The sequence below is a fragment of the Pinus tabuliformis genome, chromosome 6 (genome assembly GCF_031772625.1).
Source record: "Pinus tabuliformis cultivar Carrire ecotype Pingquan chromosome 6, CPIR1, whole genome shotgun sequence".
Lineage (NCBI taxonomy): Eukaryota > Viridiplantae > Streptophyta > Pinopsida > Pinales > Pinaceae > Pinus > Pinus tabuliformis.
Genome location: NC_142292.1, coordinates 1,925,452,201 through 1,925,473,577, shown reverse-complemented (window position 1 = coordinate 1,925,473,577; position 21,377 = coordinate 1,925,452,201).

The following is a 21,377-nucleotide window of genomic DNA, read 5'->3' as shown; positions in this document are numbered from 1 at the left end:
TATATATATATATATATATATGAGAGAGAGAGAGAGAGAGAGAGATTATGTTTTTATTCCATGGTGCTTTCTAATGTGCTGTGCTCGATCATACTTCTCCTGAGTATGAAAGATGAGTTCATGTGTCTGGAATGCACTCTCCCCCCACTGTAATGATCATGATCGTCATCTCTTTGAACTCTTGGGGGCTTTGAGGTGCTCCTAAAATTTTAGCCCTCAAACGACTAGTTCGTCTCCACAATATTGATGTCATCCTTATCCAACAAACTATGGTGGAGGGCTCTAAAGCTAGGGGAGTTTTAGAAACATGGCTAAATGACTAGTCATTCGCCACTCCATTGGTCTTTCTGGTGTGTTACTTACTAGTTGAATTCCCTTGCTTTGTGCCCTCGACTCTAGTATTCACACATCTACCATTTCAGTAACTCTAGAAGCTATGGAATTAGGCAAAGCCATCTCCATTGTGAATATTTACAACCCATACTTTGATCGCAAGGCCTTCTACGAAGAACTCTATAGTGCCACAGCACTTTCTACCCCATTTTTGTTCATTAGAGGAGACATAAATATCACCTTATCTCAAAGATAAGTATAGGGATTCTCTCCAAGGGCCGAACCACTCATGATATTTGTATCCTCTTGCTTTCTCTATCATCATCTCATGGATGCGAAGCCCCTTAAAATAACTCCCGCTTGGAGGAATTTTTGTGCTAGTGCAGAAGTCGTTTCTAAAAGACTATACCATTTCCTCATCTCCTCAAAAAAACATTCGCAAATCACATCACAATCCTAGATCTCTACAGGAGGATTCTCTAACCACCTTCCCAATTTTTTCCAACTAGAATGAGATTTTGAGAAGCTCTAGTCTCCTTTTTGCCACAATCACTCATGGTTCACTAAAGAGAGTTTCAAAAACTTAGTTAGGGAAACTTGAACACATCTTAAGGCCTCTTCTTCAAACTCATATATCGCCTAGTTTGCGTGAATCCAACATAGAAAACTCAAATATGCCTCTAAAATTTGGTCCCTACAGAAAAAACAAAGAGAGAGGCTTGGGACTATTGAATTGTATATCAATTCTTTATATGACTCTCCTCACAGACTTACAATTGTAGAGTCTCTCCAATCCAATGTATCTAGAATCTAAAAAATTATACCTATTAAGGAAACAATATATTGAATGGAAACTTAAAAGTAGAGCCACTTGGATTAAGGAAGGGGATAACAACACAAAAAATTTCCACCACTTCACTTCTTTTCAAAGAAATAAAAAATCCATTTGGTAGATAAAGAAACAAGATGTATACATAGTTCACTCATTCCAGGATATAGCATCAGAAGGAGGTAAACACTTCAAAAACATTTTCATGGAACCTGTATGATGCCCCATCCATGAAATCCTAAAAGCAGTATCCAAATTCAATCTAGTCATAACAGAGGAATAAACCAAATAGTGGAAAGAGGAAGTCTCTGAAAAGGAACTAAAATATGTGGTTCCATCCATGAAAAGAGGGAAGAGCCCAGATCTAGATGGTCTCCCCATTGAATTCTACTTGGACTACTTTGATATCATGAAAGAGGACATTCTTAAACTAGTCCAAGAGTCATAGTTCTCAAGAAAAATTCCAAGAGCCTTAAACTCCACCTTTATAGCTCTCATTCCCAAAAAGCACGATGAGACTAGTTTTAATGACTTCAAAGTTTCAATGTCATCTAAAATATCATATCAAAAGTCATTACTTAGTGCATTAAACCATTTTCAATGAAACTATTTCTCACAAATAGTTATGGTTTTTAAATGGGATACACATTCATGATGTAATCTCTATCACATAAGAGGCCCTACACTCCATAAAAATAAAGAAGCTCTCTTCTCTCACCCTTAAGTTGGACCTTTCTAACACCTTCGACAGAGTTAATTAGACTTTCATTATATTAGTTCTTCACATGCTAGGTATGGACCTATAAACTATAAACTGGATCATGGGGTGTCTATATTCAACTTCGTTTGTTGTCCTAATAAATTTTTTCCCTTCCCTTTTCTTCAGTGCAACTCATGGTCTCTAGCAATGATGTCCCCTTTCACCCATCAGTTTCCTTCTTGTAGCTAAGGCTCTTAGCACCATCATCAAGGAGGCCAAACTAGAGAATCATTTTAGAGGAATAGAAGTGGCTCCTCACCAACATATTACTCACCTTATTTGTGTTGATGATATTTTAAATTTGTCTAAAGGAACCCTAGACTCCCACCTCACCCTTAAAAACTCTCTACCCTTTTCTGCCAAGCCTCTGGTATGCACATTAAACCCAACAAATATTGCCTCATCCCACACCTCCTCCCCTTTTTGGTATCACAAAATGTTAATTAACATCCCCCCACCCTTTCTCCTATTTGGATGAAGGCTTAAGTACCTCGGTTTCTTCCTCAAACCTCTAGGGTACTTCTTTTCAGACTGGAATTGGTTGTTTCAAAAATTGACTCCCACATAAAAAAATCTAGGCAAATAAACTTCTCTCCAGAGGAGGCAGATTTGTTCTTATTAAAGAAATATTAGAGAGCATATTAGTCTATTGGTGCTTAATATCATAATTAAGAAGTGCATCCTCACAAAAATTAGGAAAGCATGCTTCCATTTTCTCTGGTAAGGGAATAAACACGCTGGAGGTATTCCCATTTTCAAATGGGAAAGACATGTTATGCCAAAATCCTTAGGGCGTTGGGGCTTCAAAAACATATATACCTTCAACAGAGAACCAATAGCCAAAAGCTTCTAGAGATTACTACATAATTCCTTTGTTTGGGAAAAACCCTCAAAGCCAAGTAACTTCCAATTATATCTTTGTCAGACTAGTTTCGTCTCTTGAGAAAATCCACGAAAGGTTCTAACACCTGGAAAGCTCTTGTTCTAACCTTTAGATAGTCTAGTGCATTGGAAACAACCAATAGATTAAATTTGGTTAAGATCCTAGGCTTGGAGCAGGATAGGATTACACTCTATCAAATAACCCCATTGAACACTTGCACCTCTCAGGTTTCTATGCACTTGTAGATGCTAAGGCACAATCTCCATAAGAATGGGGAGAGGCAAGATGGAAAAATGCAATTGATCTGAGTCTCTAAAGAAAAGAAGTTGCAAAATGGAAAAAATACATTAGACTCTTCTCCTCAAATTTCATTTCGCTGGGGGAGGATATATATTCTAGTCAAAGGACCCTAACAATGGGGAATACACGGCTAAAGCAAGATACAAAGCACATATTGAAAAAAAATTCATAGACACCAAAATATGGTAGGGAGATTCTAGAAGTTACATTCACCGTTGAAAATCAAACTTACCCTTTGGCTAGCTCTTTTAAACAAACTTCTAACATGGGAAAATTTCAAAAAAAGGGGATGGTAAGGACCTAGCTACTATCCACGTTGTAAATCATCAAGTGAGAATGTCTCTCACCTTTTTCTCTTGTTTTCCTATACAAGACATGTCACATCCTCCATCCTTCATGAGTTGGACATCAAAGGCGCCTAGTTAGGAATAGGTTTGGAGGACAGTATCAAGTCTTGGATAAATAATAAAGATATTGAACTTTTCAAAGGATTTCCCAACGTTTTTATAAATGGTTCTGTGGGCAAGAAATAGCAACGTTTTAAGTTCACGAGACATCCGTGTAGAGGTCACTACAACTTTAGTTGTCAAATTATATAACAAGTACAAAATTGATCCAAAATCATAAAAACGTTGAGTTCCAATAATTCCTCCACTCGCACCAGGCATTCCATGGGGCTTTTTGACAGTGCATCCTAGGGGAATCCATCCAGGTGTGGAGTGAGAGTGATCCTTTTTCTAAGTCAACCTTCTTATGTTCAGGTAAGATATGTCCTTAAAAGGGGCACAAAAATCGAGCTGAGTTTATAGCCTTCTGCACTCTCTTGGAAATGGCAACTCTTAAAAGCTTCAAATCACTACAAATTTGGGGAGACTTGGAAGTTGTGATTGACTAGGAAAATAACAAGATCTCCATGGAGAACATCTACTTATATCTAATTCTAAATGATATGATAGATGCTCTTTCCAACTCTGAATGATTATCCTTCACACACATTCTTCGAGAGATAAACAACATTTGACTCTCCACAGGAGTACTTGAGTTGCATGCAGACACACTTGTGGTCTCTAAATTTATGGACAGAGTTGAGCATAACCAAATGGTCACCCACATTTGACATTCTACACTATAGCACAACACAATACATGTTTTCCAATTGTTCATTCCATATTTTTCTCAGAGATAGCACTTTGTTTTTTTTATACCCTTGCCACACACGAACACTTTGGTAGGAATTTCCAACAAATATTATAGCAACAAAATGCACCCTCAACCTAGTTTCACATAGAATAGGAAATTAATAGAATCTGTTTTTTGAATTCATAAGATATCAAGGATGTTTTTAGATGTGTTTTATCCACTCAGATCAGCAAGGGACTCATACAAGGAATGTTTTCGGACAACCCTCCAAATCAAAAACATGTATATTCATTAATATGAATAAAAAAAACTCATGGATATATATATATATATATATATATATATATATATATATATATATATATATATATATATATAAGAGAGAGATGTTTTCTACTTGCCTGACATGAAGGGGAACGTGTGTACATGTGTGTGTGTGTGTGAAATGAAAATAAAAAAATTAGCCCCAAGGGCTAGTTCAAGTGGTTTAGAGCTAGACATGGATTTCTTTGATATTGTTGCTAGTTGTTGTTGTTGTTCAAAAGTTCAACTCTCTTCGATTCCCTTGGAGCAAGGCCCTATAATTAGGATGACGCTTTACCCGATTTACCATCCACAAAATGTGAGGAAGTACACCAAGTTTCCAGTGCTTTCATTCCAAGTAAAAATAAATTGATTAATTAATTTAATAAATAAACAAAACAAAAATAAAAATAAATATTATTGTTAGAACATTTTATTAATGTGTTGCTCAAAATGACAAAGATATATAATTCTTTTCATACTAAACATATAGCTGAAATACCTCAATTTCTCGAAATACGAATCTTTCACCAATTTTTATACTCTAAACCAATTTCCACGTAACATAAAATATTTGATAATTAATATAAATGTAAGATGATAAATATAATAAATATGTATAAAAATAATATCTTTTAAAAAAAAGTGATGAAAAATCAAGTTGGTAGTTTATAATAAAAATTTTGAAAACTTTTTAATTTAATAAATATTTTAATATTTTTTCTCGTCTTTAATTATTTTAAAATTAAAGTCTTCTCAAAAATGTCAAATAAGGATGAATGTCCTTAATCTTAAATCTCTTATTCTTATGATTACATTTATTTATTTTTTTTAATTTAATGAACTATTAATTATCCATGTATTATTTTTTAATTTAAATTGTATGACCATTTAAATTTTGATAATTTTTATATGAATGGTTTTAATTAAGTGTTGTAATGAGTATATAAATATATGTTTTCAATTTTAAATTGACTATATATATATATATATATATAATAAAATCGATATTAAAAATAAAAGATTTTAAAATATATCTATTTTTTATATATTAATAAATATATTAAAAAAAATTATTAAAAATTAAATACTTTATATGGAAAAATAAATTATGTTATTAAAATTTATTGCATGGTGTCCATTGTTGCAAAATTAAAAGTACAATTAGTTTAATTTAGCATTTTGTAATAAGTGAGTTGTATTGGGTGGAGGGTTATCTTTGTTGATGAGTGTCATCCCAACCTCTTACCTTGAGTTCGAGATCTATGACTTACTCTAATGTCAAGGACAAAAATTGAGATAATATTAATGTAAAATTTGTGGTACAATCCTGGCCCTGAGCTCGCATTCATTATGACACCTCGATTTCCACCTTTTTGTCATCAACATAGCCGGTAAAGAGTTATCATCCTAAACATATATAAATATACATTTATTTATTTATTTTATATCATATATAATTCTAATATTAATTATTTATCATGTACAATAATATATAAGCATGAATCTTGCACCGGACCACAACAAAATATTTTAAGAAATAACAAAATACCTAATAATATTAACAATGAATTATATTATATATATATATATATATATATATATATATATTTATTTATTATGACTAAAATAAAATACCAAATTTAGTTACACATTAGTTTAGCTACCATTATCATTATATTACAGTATAGATTATATGAGAAGTTATACAACATAGAGTTCTATACTACTTTATATTTGGAAGGTGAAAGAATATGGCTACCTATAATTTTTTGTTTGATTATTGATGATGATGATAATTATTAAGTAAAGTTGGTTTACTGAACTTTAAGAAGATAAGGGCATATTTATCTTTCTTTATAATTTTATTTCTTTTTATCCAAAAGCATTAAGAAAAGCATTCCAAGACCACCATAATTTTGTTGAATTAGAAGGTTAGGAAGGTTGGTAGTATGACATATATTTTGAAACTGAAATCTAATCTAGGCATATGTTGGCATTCTAAGAGAGTGTTTTTCATCTTTAGGCCTCTTACTCTTACAAAGTCGACAAGTTCCTTCATCCCACAGTGTTTGGGAATTATCCAATGCCTAGTTTCATTATGCAACTCATGAGAATTTGTTCTTATTTTATTGAATGTTGATTTTATCCTTTGTATTAATCAAAATAGAGGGATACTTTTAGATCTTCTAGAATAGGGTTAATAGATCTTACTATATGTTGGGAATTCTAAGAGAAAGTATTTTTCATCTTCAGCCCTCTTAGTGTCACAAAATTGACAAATCGTTTCATCCCACGGCATTTTGGGAATTGTCCAAAGCCCAATTCACTATGGAACTCATGAGAGTTTGTTCTTATTTTAGCGATATTGTTTTTATTCTTTACACTAAAAAAAAAAGAGAGAAACGCTTGATCTTCTAGATTAGGATTAATCATCTCCTTCTAGTACCTCAATTTTCTTTTTCCCTCTTTATCACATAATCATAATAGAATAGGGTTAATAGACCTTAGTATAAGTTGGGCATTTTAAGAGAGTATTTTTCATGTATGTTAGGATCCAACCCTAACCCCTTTGTTTATGTAATAAGCCCCAAGGGGCCTCATCAAAGTCATAGTTAGTTAGTTAAGTCAATAAAGCATGTAGGTAGTTAATAATAATTGTAAGTGGTTGACTTGCATTATAGAAAAGGGACCACAATTAGTTGTAAATGGGCTATAGTTAATAAATAAAGTGGTTAATATGTATTATTCAAGGCACCGCTACTAGTTACGGTTTTGGATGTGATAAAATTATAAATAGTCTTAGATAGCAAGGGAGAGGCATCAAATTTTATCATAATTGAGCTCTGCTCTATTGGAGGTTGCCCCCAAGAAGAGGCAAGTGAACATTGTATTATGCTTCTGAATAATAAAATATCAGTGTAGCTTGTCTCAATTCATATGATATTTTTGTATTTCTGTCAATATTGTTTCGTATTTTTGTCATTTTTTTAATCTCACAGGTCAAGTACATAACAAGTGGTATCATAGCAGTTTCCAGGGCCAATTGTACCTCCAATTTTGGCAGAATTTTGTTTTAGGCTAAAGATGTGTTTTGGCATCTTTAAACCATGGGATCTGTTTTTTAGCACATAAACCTGCAAATTTGGGGAGGCATGCATGCAAGAACTACAAGAGGTGGTTACACTTATTGGACTCCCTTGTAACCCCTATGGGCACCCCTTCAATGATCCAGGTGGATCTCCAGATACCAGTGGCATGGTAAAAGGCTCAAAATTAAAAGTGGCAGAAAGTTAATTAACTTTACACCAGATTGAATTTCTCATCGCCCTTATTCCAACGGTGTGAACGGCACTCCAATCCGAGTTTGTATGAGGAATATAGAAGCAGTTAAAGTTCAAGGTTGACTTACCCATGTGGCAGGCTTAAGGAGGGCGCAATTTGGCAGAAACCCTGCATCGGAATCCAACTAGCTTTCCAGGAATATTTGTAGGACGATTATTTCCTCCAGTAACCGCTAAGGTTCGAGAAATTTTCTAAAGTGGGTAATAAGTTTTTTAAAAAAGGGCAGGAGGCTATGACCCCCGCTGCCCCCAGTGGAATCGACAATTATTTAAATATAAAAAAATGGGCGGCAGCCATGACCCTGTCGCCCCGAGAACTTCCACAACAGTTTTAATATTAAAAAAAGGGGCAGGCGGCCATGACCTCGCCGCTCCTGCAACCACCGCAAATTTATTTATATAAAAGTGTTAGGGAGCGAGCTGTCAACCCTGCTGCCCCTCCACTCCACTTCATTGATTCAACGTAAACAACGGCAGAGAATGGGGAGACGGGCCACCACTCCAGCGGACCCGTCGTCCAATATAAAAAAAGTACAACTACAATGTATTAAAATGGGGAGCGGAAGGATTTGATCCCCCGACCCCTCCTCAACCACTTGCTAATTCCACGAATGCGCCAACAGACTCCGTTGGGAGATCCGTTAGCCAGAAGATACATAAACCCTCTTGCATAGTGTGGATGAGGGAGGGCGGACTCGGCATGGAAAAAAAGAATTAATATATTTTAATTGCAGGAAGGGCGGAACCCTGAGTGCCTGTGGCAAGGGGCGGAACCTTTCCTAAGCACATTTTTCAAAGCATCAATTTGGTCCAGAATCAAAATTGGGCAAGTTTTATATCGATTTTGCACCTCTTGGTGACAGGAACTCAGCGGTGATGTCAGTTTCTGCAATAGAGCTCTCCATTTTTTCGGCCATTTTCCAGATTGGATTTATAAGACTCCTTATGTAAATGTTGATTTACTTCTTTCTGTTTTATGCCACTTAATGAATGAAGGCCTCCCCATTGATCGAATAGGGCATGGAGACATAGTCCAAATTGGACGAACTTCGTTATCAAGTCTCTTGTCTTTTTTTCATGCCTTTATGTGTTTCCTCTCTTCCTTCATGTGCACATTAAGTTTCTATGGTTAAGCTGCAATTTGTTCATGTAATTCTTTAATACATATATAAGCAAAAGATCTTGGATCAAGTGGTATCAAAGAAGATCTTTGTAGATGTGAATTTCATGTTTGTATGCTAAAAAGAAACAGGCTCCGAAGAGGCGAAGGGAAACTAAATTCTTTCGATCCTAAAGCGGGGCGTGCACATCGAAGAAGGAACATGGCCAATGATGAGGCTTGCTATGAGGAGGAGCGCAATTATCGCAAAACCTTCTATAAAATGGCGGAAAGGGTCGAAAAGTTGTTCTTAAGGCTTCAGAAGATAGTAAAAGCATAGGAGAATGGGCCAAAAGAACAAGGTTCGGCGCTTGGAAATGGTAGAGAGGAACCTCCTCCTTCTCCTTCCACGAGTGAAAGTTCCTCTTCTTCTTCTCACCATCATCATAGGAATTCAAGAAATGCATCTAAGAAACCTTTCTTTAAATTAGATGTCAAATTTGATCTTCTCATGTATAACGGTGAAAGTAATGTCGAAAAACTTAACAATTGGATTAAGCAGATTAAAGTCTACTGCAGAATTCAATAGATCGAAGAGGACGAGGCAAAGATCCAGTTGGCATCCCTTCGACTATTTCATACCACTCTCGTTTGGTGGGAGTGTTGAAAATGGCAACAAGAAATGCTAAAAATAGAAGTGCTAAAAATAGCACTGCTATAAATAGCAGTTCAGGTACCAGTGCTGGACTGAGCAACAAGGAATGAAAAATGGAAGTGCTAAAAATAGCATTGCTATTTTTAGCAGTTCGGGATAGATTCCTATTTTAGTTAGTCCCTGAACTAAAATAGTGAAGTAAAATTCGAATTTGATCTTAGCAGTTGTTTGTAAAATAATTAATTAATTCATCTTGAGTTAATTAGTTAAGGAAAATCAAACATGAAGTCTATGTGGGGACATGCAATAGTTTCTCCATTAATTGAGGAATTTATCCATCAGTTAAAGAGATAAGGATGAGTTGTAATTAGTTGACTTAGTTAACTGAGTCAAGTCCAGTTAGATTAATTCAAACAGTTTGTTGAATTAATGTAAGTTCAGTTAGTTAATGCTTGCATGCATGTAACTACTGCACTTCAGATAACTGAATATTCTCTCATAAATAACTCATGCATGTCAGTTTAGACAGAGACCCAATTGAGATCAGAGGAGGGACAGTGTACTATCAGTTGGATGGATTCTTCCTATCAAGGAAACTCATCTATGCAGAAGGATTTATCTCCTTTAGGATTGCGCAGTTACTATTGGGCCAAGTGAGCAGTGTGAGGTGGAAATTCACACGTGTGGAAGCACTCGACCCTAAGGAAAACTGTGCAAGGAAATAGGAGGCTTGGAGGGCAGAGGAGAAGGTTTGTGAGAGGCCTTTGACTTTCTACGACCAGCAGAGGGATTATACTGAGAGCTGGTTGGCTTCCAAGCTAAGGCTTTCTGTAACTCTGTGACTATTTTCCACTTGTATGATAATACAAATTTGGGGTTTTAGGCTGAGGCTTTCCCAAGTTATTTCTTCTGTGTTATGTGTGATTGATTTCTCATTCTCAGTAATATGTGTTCTCATTGATCATGCTCAATTTGATTAAGCTTCCACAAAGTTTGTTGTAGAAGTAGATCTTGTATTTTGCTTTAGTATATTGCATAATCTGTTGATCTACTGTGGGAATTTCTACATGGTATCAGAGCAAAGGTGATCAAGGCAAAGAATTGTATACAAGAAGGAGAAGTTCGAAGTTTGTGTTCCTGAATATAGAAATCGAGTTCTTATCACATCTCAATTTCACCAATGGCATTCAGTGGTTTAAGACTCGAGTATGCCCTTGATGGCAGCTCGAATTATATAGCCTGGAAGGATCGCATGGAGGTAGTATTAGAGGATAACGGTCTAAAGGACTTCATTGATCAAGAAGTCCCCAAGCTGACTGATGCTACTCAACTGGCGAAATGGAAGAAATGTGTGGCTAGAGCAAGGAGAATCCTCCTAAAGGGAGTTCGAGACCACATTGTCTCAAGCCTCCATGGGAAGGAGACATCGTTTTCGATGTGGAAAGCATTGAAAGATTTATATCAAAACAATAGCGATCAGAGGAAGCTGGTGCTGAAAGATAAGCTTGGTAATACCAAGTGTGAAAAGGGTGACACGATCTCTACATATCTGAACAAGCTCACCACCTGTAGGGATGAGCTTGGAAGTGTAGGGATCACGACCACTAATGATGACATGGTGAGTCTTGCACTCCTCGGTCTTCCTAAGAGCTGGCATATCTACCAAGACTCGGTTAATGGAAGAGAAAAACTGCCATATTCAAAACGACTTTGGTCGGATCTGATGCAAGAGGAGATAAGAAGAAGCACCAGAGATGGTTCTTCTTCATCCAAGGAGGATGAACAAAATTGTGCCTTAGCAAGTAAGGCAAAGAAAGAGAAGGAGAAGGATTCTCATTCCAATTCAAGTTCTTCCCATGGTGAGAAGAAGTTTGACAAATTGAAAGTGTGATGCTTTCATTGTCATGAGGTGGGCCATTTTGCTACAAATTGTCCACTGAAGAAATCCAAGAAGGGACCCGTGGAAGGATCAGAAGGTGAGGCACTAGCCTCACAGTTCGAGTTGGATTTCATACTTTTCGCATGTATGGTTTCATCCATAGTGGGAAGTGTTTGGTTTCTTGATAGTGGAGCTTCTTTCCACATGAATGGTGACAAGAGTTTGTTCAGTACCTTGGAGGAGAAGGATCTCTAGATGCGGATCGCTATGGGTAATGATGAAAAGTATAGTGTCTCAGGTGTAGGCATAGTTGTTTTTCAGAGGGAGAATGGAGCTCGCAATACCTTGACCGATGTCAAGTATGTACTAGCACTGAAGAAAAATTTGGTGTAGATCGTGATGCTAGAAGACAGAGGCTATGATGTAGTCTTCAGTAAGGGAAAGGTTTTCCTTAGACACATCATCACAAGACAAGTGAAGCAGATTGGTTCACGAGTCAAGAACCTGTATTCTCTTGAGGATCAAGATGCATACAAAGCCTTGAGGAGCAAGGCAACTGATGGAGACTTGATGGTTGAGAGGGAGAGTACATTAAACATACAGCCATAGGAGAAGTCTCAAACGATTGTGGAGGAGCCATGATTGGTGAAGCAGCTTCAGGAGGTTGTGGAGCAATCACAACTAGGGAATCCGAGAGGAGACAAAGTGGAGGCATCCACTCATGCAGGGACCTCCAGTAGGGGGAAATTTCAAGCCAAGTGGGTAGAGGGATCACATGCATCCATACCTCCAGGTCGGAGATTGGGTGATGTGGAGTGATAGTCCCAAGAAGGCTGGAATAGGGGCAGGATCCTTGAGGTACCCAACCTCTTTGATCCGACTTTGCTACGGGAGCCCCGATGAGGAGTAACAGGACTGGCTGAGTGGGTAGAGACAGATGCAGATGGAGTGGCAGAGAGAGCCACAGTGCAGGAGTCCCAAGACTGTGTAGAGCTAGCAGGCTGCAGCAATGCGAGAGGCACAGGAGTGTTGCACTAGTGTAGGATGGCACAGAAGGGTGTGCAATGGTGCGAGATGCATGGAGATGTTGCAAAAGCTCAAAGGTCAAAGAGGGAGCACTTGTCAGCAGCAGAGGGAGCTTCAGCGTCAGAGTATGTTCTAGCCCAACAAAGAGGTCAGTTGGGAGAGTTTTTTTTGTTTCTAGAGTTGCTTGAGCGTCCACAGTTGGAAGAAGTGTTGCATGCAGAACATTCCAAAGGTTGAGGATCGGGTTCGAGTTGAAGCCTTTCTTGTTGAGAGGGAGTTTTGAAAATGGCAACAAGAAATGCTAAAAATAGCACTGCTATAAATATCAGTTCAGGTACCAGTGCTGGACTGAGCAACAAGGAATGAAAAATGGAAGTTTAGGATAGATTCCTATTTTAGTTAGTCCCTGAACTAAAATAGTGAAGTAAAATTCGAATTTGATCTTAGTAGCTATTTGTAAAATAATTAATTAATTCATCTTGAGTTAATTAGTTAAGGAAAATCAAACATGAATTCTATGTGGGGACATACAACAGTTTCTCCATTAATTGAGGAATTTATCCATCAGTTAAAGAGATAAGGATGAGTTGTAATTATTTGACTTAGTTAACTAAGTCAAGTCCAATTATATTAATTCAAATAGTTTGTTGAATTAATGTAAGTTCAGTTAGTTAATGCTTGCATGAATGTAACTACTGCACTTCAGATAACTGAATATTCTCTCATAAATAACTCATGCATGTCAATTCAGACAGAGACCCAGTTGAGATTAGAGGAGGGACAGTGTACTATCATTTGGATGGATTTTTCCTATAAAGGAAACTCATCTATGCAGAATGATTTATCTCCTTCAGGACTGTGCAGTTACTACTGGGCCAAGTGAGCAGTGTGAGGTGTAAATTCACATGTGTGGAAGCACTGGACCCCAAGGAAAACTGTGCAAGGAAATAGGAGGCTTGGAGGGCAGAGGAGAAGGTTTGTGAGAGGCCTTTGACTGTCTATGACCAGCAGAGGGATTATACTGAGAGCTGGTTGGCTTCCAAGCTAAGGCTTTGTGTAATTTTGTGACTATTTTCCACTTGTATGATAATACAGAGTTGGGGTTTTAGACTGAGGCTTTCCCCGGGTTATTTATTCTATGTTATGTGTGATTGATTTATCATTCTCAGTAATATGTGTTCTCATTGATTGTGCTCCATTTGATTAAGCTTCTGCAAAGTTTGTTGTAGAAGTATATCTTGTATATTTCTTTAGTATATTGCATAATATGTTGATCTATAGCAAGGAGAGCAAATTGCAGGGCAACAAGAATTTGGGTAACCTTCTCTCCTCATGGTCAAATTTTGTGTCTGCATTGAAAAAACAATTTTATCCCTTGGGCGGTAGGTAGAAGGCATTAATTGAATGGCAACACCTAAGGCAAAGCATCTTCAAAATGTGCAAAACTTTACTAAAGAATTTAGAAGACAAGCATTGAATTTGAGCATTTCCTTAGATTCACTAGAGATTGTAACTAAGTATATTGGTTATTTACATAGTTACATAAGGCATTCATTATTATCATTTGAGCCTGCTACTGTCAATGAGGCCAGTGTGAAATCCATTCATCTTGGAAGCATTGGGATGCACGCTCAAAATGACCACCAAAAAAGAGCCGCAACAACCAAGAGAAGAGGGGCAAAACCCTCTTGTACACATTGTGAGAAAGAGGGACACGATGAAGAGAATTGTTGGAAACTTCACCCTGAGTTGAGACCTAAGAGAAATGACAGAAAGGAGAATCAGAAGATAACTTCCACCATGCAACAAGATCAAACATCTGAGTCAGAAGAAGATGAGAAGGTCACGGATGCGGGTTTTGCACGAGGTAGACCCATTGACTTGGGATCAGATTCTGGTGATGAAAGGAAGATTACAGCTCTTGGAATAGCAGTAGACAGACCCATTGATTTGGGTTCTGAATGAGGTGATGAAGCAAAATTTTCAATAGATATTGTACCAAATATGGAAAGGACACTAAATGTGGTAGGGCTCTAGGAACTTGAGGAGACAAACCAAAACCTTCAAGCAGAAATTGCTAAGCTAAGGAGGCCCCTAGGGGAAGCAAAGGAGGAGAAACAGAGGATGCTACACCAGTTGCAAGCTAAGAACGAGGCCTTGGGAAGGTTGTAGCCTAACCCCCTTGAGGTAAAAAAATAGTTCTCCTATTCCATGTACTTTTCTTGATGATGATTTTGCTTCTTTTAAAAAGTACACTACAGGTATCGGGTCCAAGTTGTTGAAGAAATGGGATATCAGGGGAAGGGCCTTAGCATTAATGGGCAGAGCATCATGAACCCCATCAAAGTAGAGGAAATACCTCATCATGTAGGACTCGATTAAGTTAGGAAGGACATTGGGGAAAGCTCCAAAGTAGTTAGTGACCAACCAATGACAGATGACGAGACTTCCTCCTCCTATTCCAGCGATAGTAAGGGCTCCATGAACCCTTATCAAAGGAACACCAAGGGGAAGCGCTTCAAGAAGACCCAGAAGGTTTGGAGATAGAAAAATCGACGTAGTCACTGCAACAAGGAGGGACATCAAGAAATAATGTGCCAAATTCTCCACAGCCAAAAAGAAGCAATAGAGAATCCATCTGGTGACAACACTCAAACACATTCATGGTGGTCCGCTTTATTAAGGAAAGGTTATTTTTTTAATAATAGTTTGCATGGCCTTGGTTTGTAAATCAAGCGTTGCAAGTAAATGTAAAAGTGATGATGTGTTTCCATCACTTCAAAGATGATGTTTTTTTGGACTTGTTATGAGTAGTTGAGGTATTGGTTGTTATTGTGTAATCCTTGAATAAAGAGTGTGTGCTATAAACTCTTGGCAAGTGAGGGATTGTTGAGTCATGAGTGGTTATTTATGAGTGAAAAATATGTATTAGTTTACATGCAGATGATTGAAAGTGTGGTTTGGCAAGGACACAGGTCGTATGTTGAATAGTGTTAATGCTTTTGGTGGTCCAAAAGCTCTCAATGGGGAGGATTGATCCAAGTGGATCTCCAGATACCAGTGGCATGGTAAAAGGCTCAAAATTCGAAGTGGCAAAAAGTTGATTAACTTAACACCATATCAAAGTGCTTGTTGTCCTAATTCTAATGGTGTGAACGACACTCCAATCCGAGTTCTTATGAGGAAGATAGAAGCAGCCAAAGTTTAGGGTTGACTTACCCATGTGGCAGGGTTGAGGGCGAAATTTGGTAGAAACCCGGCACCGGAATTTGGCCAGTTTTCTGGGAAAAATTATAGGACGATTAATTCGTCCAGTAACCCCTAAGGTTCGAGAAATTTTCTAAAGTGGGTAATAAGTTTTAAAAAAAATGGCGACAGGCCATGACCCCCGCCGCCCCCGATGGAGCCCACAACTATTTAAATATAAAAAAAGGGGCAGCGGCCATGACCCCACCACCCCAGGAACCGCCACAATAGTTTTAATATTAAAAAAAGGGGCGTGCAGCCATGACCCCTCCACCCCCATAACCACCGCAAATGTATTTATATAAAAGTGTTGGGGGGCAGGTTGTCAACCCCGACGCCCCTCCACTTCACTTCATTGATTCAACGTAAACAGCAATGGAGAATGGGGAGACGAGCCACCGCTCTAGCGAACATGTCACCTAGTATAAAAAATACAACTACAATGTATTAAAATGGGGAGGGGCGAGATTTGATCCCCCGACCCCTCCTCAACCACCTGCTAATTCCACCAATGCACCAATGGACTCCTCTAGGAGATCCACCAGCCAAAAGATACATAAACCCTCTTGCACAGTGCGGATGAGGGAGGGCAGACCTGGCACGGAAAATGAGAATTACTATATTTTAATTGCAGGAAGGGTGAAACCCTGAGTGGCCTGTGGCAGGGGGCGGAACCTTGCCTGAGCACATTTTTCAGAGGATCAATTTGGTCCAGTGTCAGAATTAGGCAAGTTTTATATCGATTTTTCACCTCTCGGCGATAAGAACTCAACGGTGATGTCAGTTTCTACAATATATCTCTCCATTTTTTCAGTCATTTTCCATATTGGAGGTATAAGACTCCTTATGCAAATGTTGATTGTACTTCTTTCTCTTTTATGCCACTTAATGAATGAAGGCCTCCCCATTGATCAAGCAGGGCCCAGAGACATAGTCCAAATTGGACGAACTTCATTATCAAGTCTCTTGTCTTCTTTTCATGCCTCTATGTGTTTCCTCTCTTCCTTCATGTGCAAATTAAGTTTCTATGGTTAAGCTACAATTTGTTCATATAATTCTTTAATACATCTATTAGCAAAAGATCTTGGATCATTCAAGTAGTAGCACATTAGACAAAACCGTGCATAGACTGCACTTACATGTACCCTTGGGTATATCGGAATTCCCCCCTAGGGTAACCTGAAACCTAAACCTAGATAATATGTCGGTCGTCTTGCTGCTACAGTACACTAAGAACAACACTTGAGGAGATTACTCGCCCGTACAATAGGGTAATCGGGTAATACAGTTAAGGGGTTAGCATTTTGAAAGATTGGGCCGAGTACTACTGTTGGGCCCCTATGTATATCGCGATCTATAGCACTGACACTCCTTTGTGACCATAGTTCCCTCAACTATCTGAAGATCGCCCCATACCTTTTCTTCCAGATCAAATCCAGTCATTGGGGTTCGATCGTTGTTGTACATATCAGATCTAGAAATTGGGGTTTTGTCGCCACCGTACAGATTAGATTCAACTGTTGAGTTTTCACAACGCAAATCAAACTCTTTGTGCATGGAGGGTTTTGGTCACTATAGTCCAAATCAGATTATTGCATAACATTTTGCAGCACCGAGACTTTGGGGTTTTTACTACTATACTCCAACCCTGATTTTCGCAGGATATTTGGTAGTATCAATTGTTGGGAACAATTTCCCTCAAGAATTAGTTTTGGGGCTAAAATCCCATGTTTTGGGGCAGAAAGCCCAAATTTTGTAATAAAGATGTAAAGTCTCCACATTTTGTGGTCACAGAGCGTGAAGATGTCAAAGAGTTGTCCACCCTTGTTTTGTAAAGTCTCATGTCAGCTGTAGAAATCTACCCATGGTCAGCAGACCATGGGATTTTATAAAAAGGGAGTCTTAGAAGAGTCTAAGGAAGAGAAGAAATGATAGGAAGAGTTTGTCGGTAAGAAGTCCTAAGTGTTCTCGGGTCTTAGCATAGGTAGAGGCTCTAGAGCTAAGTGCGCAGAGGCCTAGGGTGGAAGTCCACAACTAAGTGTGCGAACCCCTGCAGCTGTGTGCGCAGGGTGGATAGAGTTTGTACTAAACTTGGGATATCAATAAAGGGAAGTATTCTGCAAATCATTGTGTATCTTGTCTCTATTTAATGCATCTGATTATATTATGTTACGATCTGGGTTACCTTATGATGCTTATTTGATGCGCGAATGTATTTGATTATATCTATTAATTAAACGTGAGCAAGAATATAGGTTTACGCGAAGATAATTGTAAATGTGTGGTAGAATAGGTAACACTTAAGATAACTTGGGAACTTATACAATAACATACCCACAATGCCACGTAAGTGTTTAGACCTCTCGTTAGGGTTGCGCGAAGATCAGTCAGATACCTTTGCGGAGGTATTGAAGGACAGAAGAAAGGGAACATTGATAAGCCCTAAAGGTTTATCGATCTACACGAAGGCAAGATCAGGAAGTATAGATCGACATCACAACCATCTCAGGGTGCGGAAACTTGGTTCCTTCATCCCCCCATACTGCTTCGGGTGAGACTTCAGTCCGTGCTCCACGGGCTGATGCCGAAAGGGCCAGTAGTGTACAAATTTGCTTGGCTGACTAACGTTGAACCTGGGTCAGGGCCCATCAAGCCAACAAATGGTTCCTTTGTCGGGACTGGGATCTGGATGAGAGATGTGTGATGTCATATCATTGGAATCCAATTAAGAAAGAAATCGAAACCTGGTTGGATAGAAAGAACCATGAATCCACACCGCAAGAAAACAAGAATCCGCGATTGACGAAAGAACAATGGTTGGACAGATACATGTAGACAGAAATACATGAAATCTTCTTTTGTTCCTTCCCAGTTGAGTTATACAAGTGGATTATGAAGTTGGCAGACGGCCAAGGAAGGTGGAGGCTTGACAGTCCGATTGTTTGGACACCTGAGCTAGTAAGGAGGTTGGAAGCCTCTGAAGATAAGATCGCATGCATTGTCAACCATTGGCTCGACTACATCATAGGAGGATTTGTGACAGATTTCACAGTCAATACATCTGTCAGTTACAGCAAAGCAAAGCGCCGCTTCTTTAAAGGACCGCGAGGTAAGTATTTAAAATCATTGAATACTTGGATTAAGATGCTCTTGTGTGAACAACGGGTTATGCGAGTACCTTGATTTTTGGAGCTACGCGAAGTGGAAAGCCTTTTAGGGATGGAGGAAGAAAAGGTCCTGAGTATAAACCACTAATCGGACCTCCCTTAAGTGATGACAAAGGATCACCAAATACTTCTCCCCTAAGTGCTAGTCAATTGATAAGATAAGGGTTCTCGTGAATACCTACATCACCTCCACCTCATCTCATCCATCCACACCACCTCCATCCTCGCCTCCACCACTCAACCCATCACCCACACCACCGCCACCTCCAGAGCCCAATATGGCGAGCTCCGTAAAACTACCTATATCCAAAGGCATAGGGAATGAGGACCCGGACCAATTTTGGTTCGTCATAAAGGTTGTATGGGAAGATTAGGTCATCACAGATGATCACATGAAGAAGGCGGCATTAGTTAGTGCTTTGTAGGATTGTGCACTGAATAAAGAATTTAGTAGGCCTAAGTCTGAAGTGCAGTTGATTGTGGGATCCAAGGAAATCGTGAAACCAGGTGAGACCCCTTGGGAGTTGGATCAGAGATTGAAGTGTAAAATTTGCGAAGCTAATATGAATTTAATGGATGGGCAGCACCATGAATGGTTCATGGCTTCACTCCTACCTCACCTAACTTGGGTTTCGCTATCATAACAGAATATTACAACTCCAGCAAAAGCCTTGGAGATTGCAATGAGACTGCATGAAACATTGATGCAAGATCCGAATCTGGGGGTTCAGCAGATTCATGCATAGTTGCAAAACCTTTGTCTCAAGATGCAAAGTCTGAAGCAAGACGAAACAGCTTGGACAGAGGTGCGCGAAGAAGTTTGGTGCATAAAATGCAAGGGTTAGGGGCATGACAAGGATCACTACCAAATCTTCGCGAACTATGTTGCAGCAGGAGGACCAATGCCTCTACAACCAGAGGCTGCGACAGGGCCAAGTGCAGGGCTTGTGCTATGGTTTAATATATTTTAGGTAGCAGGGAAACATACAACTGATAATTTCCATTTGCTACAGAAATTTGTACAAACATTGCAACAACTATTCTACAATTTTTGTCAATCAGTAGGCCATGATGAGTGAAATTGTCAAAGTTACGAGTTGATGATGGATAGGACACCTGCATATAGGGTGCATACAGAAACGCGGCCTCCAGACCAAGGCACTAGGGGAATGCAAGGTGAGTATCAGGGGCACGGCCGAGGCCGAGGTGGAGGAGGGCCTAGGAGAGGCCGAGGGTAGTTGATTTGTTACAATTACGGAGGCCCAGGACACTATGCCAGGGACTGTCCGAATCTGACGTGGTTTTCATGCCACTACTATGCTCAGTTTGACCATGTGACTAAGTATTTCCCTATATTATTGGCAAAGGTTCGCGAGAAGGGGGCACACCCTTCGCAGCCAATGTAGAACCTCTAGATGATGAGGGTTGAGCCCCACGAGGAAGACCCTAAGGTAAACATTATGCTGCAAAGTGGAACCATGACTGGGGAAGATAAAGGTAAGCAGCCTTCAGAAGGTGAATGGGTCTACAAAGCACGAGAAAACGAGACTGATTTTGATCTGGAGTGCACAAAAGAAACATTAATGGAATCAAAGAAAAGCTTAGCTGAGGCCTCTACCTTAGGAAGTCAGGAGAAATCAACCGAAGAATTGGACCCATCCATGATTACCACATTCTTGGAGACCTGCATGAAGCTGCTTCATGACAGTAACGTTGTGAAGGGCCTGGAAGAACTGATCAATTGGTGCGCTGGTAAGGATGGTGCTATTGGTGAACCGCGCATGGTCAGGAATCTTGGTAAGCATAAGGCGAGGACCAAGCAGGAGATGAGACTCACCGCATAGATAGGTGAATACGAAATGGACCAAGTTCCTAGATCTAGGGACTGACGCGAATATTTTGCCAAAACAGAATTGGGAAAGAATCGGGATACATGCGCTCCAGCACTCTCCGATATAGTTAAGAATGGCGAATCAATAGAAAATTATCCCAGTGGGGAGGTTGCAAGGGGTCACAGTTGACATCGAGGGTGCAAGCGTGCTGGCAGATTTTGAGGTAATAGGGATTGTGGATGATAGCAATCCATACCCTACGCTCCTTGGAATCGATTAGGCCACTGACATGAATGGGGTAATCAACCTGAAGAAGCGGAAGATGATATTTGAAAACAAGACACTCCACGTAGTGGTGCCACTAGATCCTGCAGAGGGACCATGCTATACAGAACCAGTACAAGATTATGAAAGTGATGATGATCTAGACCATATTTACAAGATAACGGCGCGAGACCGGGATTGGGTGAAACCGATAGCGGACAGATGTATTGCATGGGATCGTGAAAGCTCCTGCACGTCCGATTCAAATGAAGAATTAGAGCATTGGCAGAACTGGCTGCATGAAGTATCGACGTTGC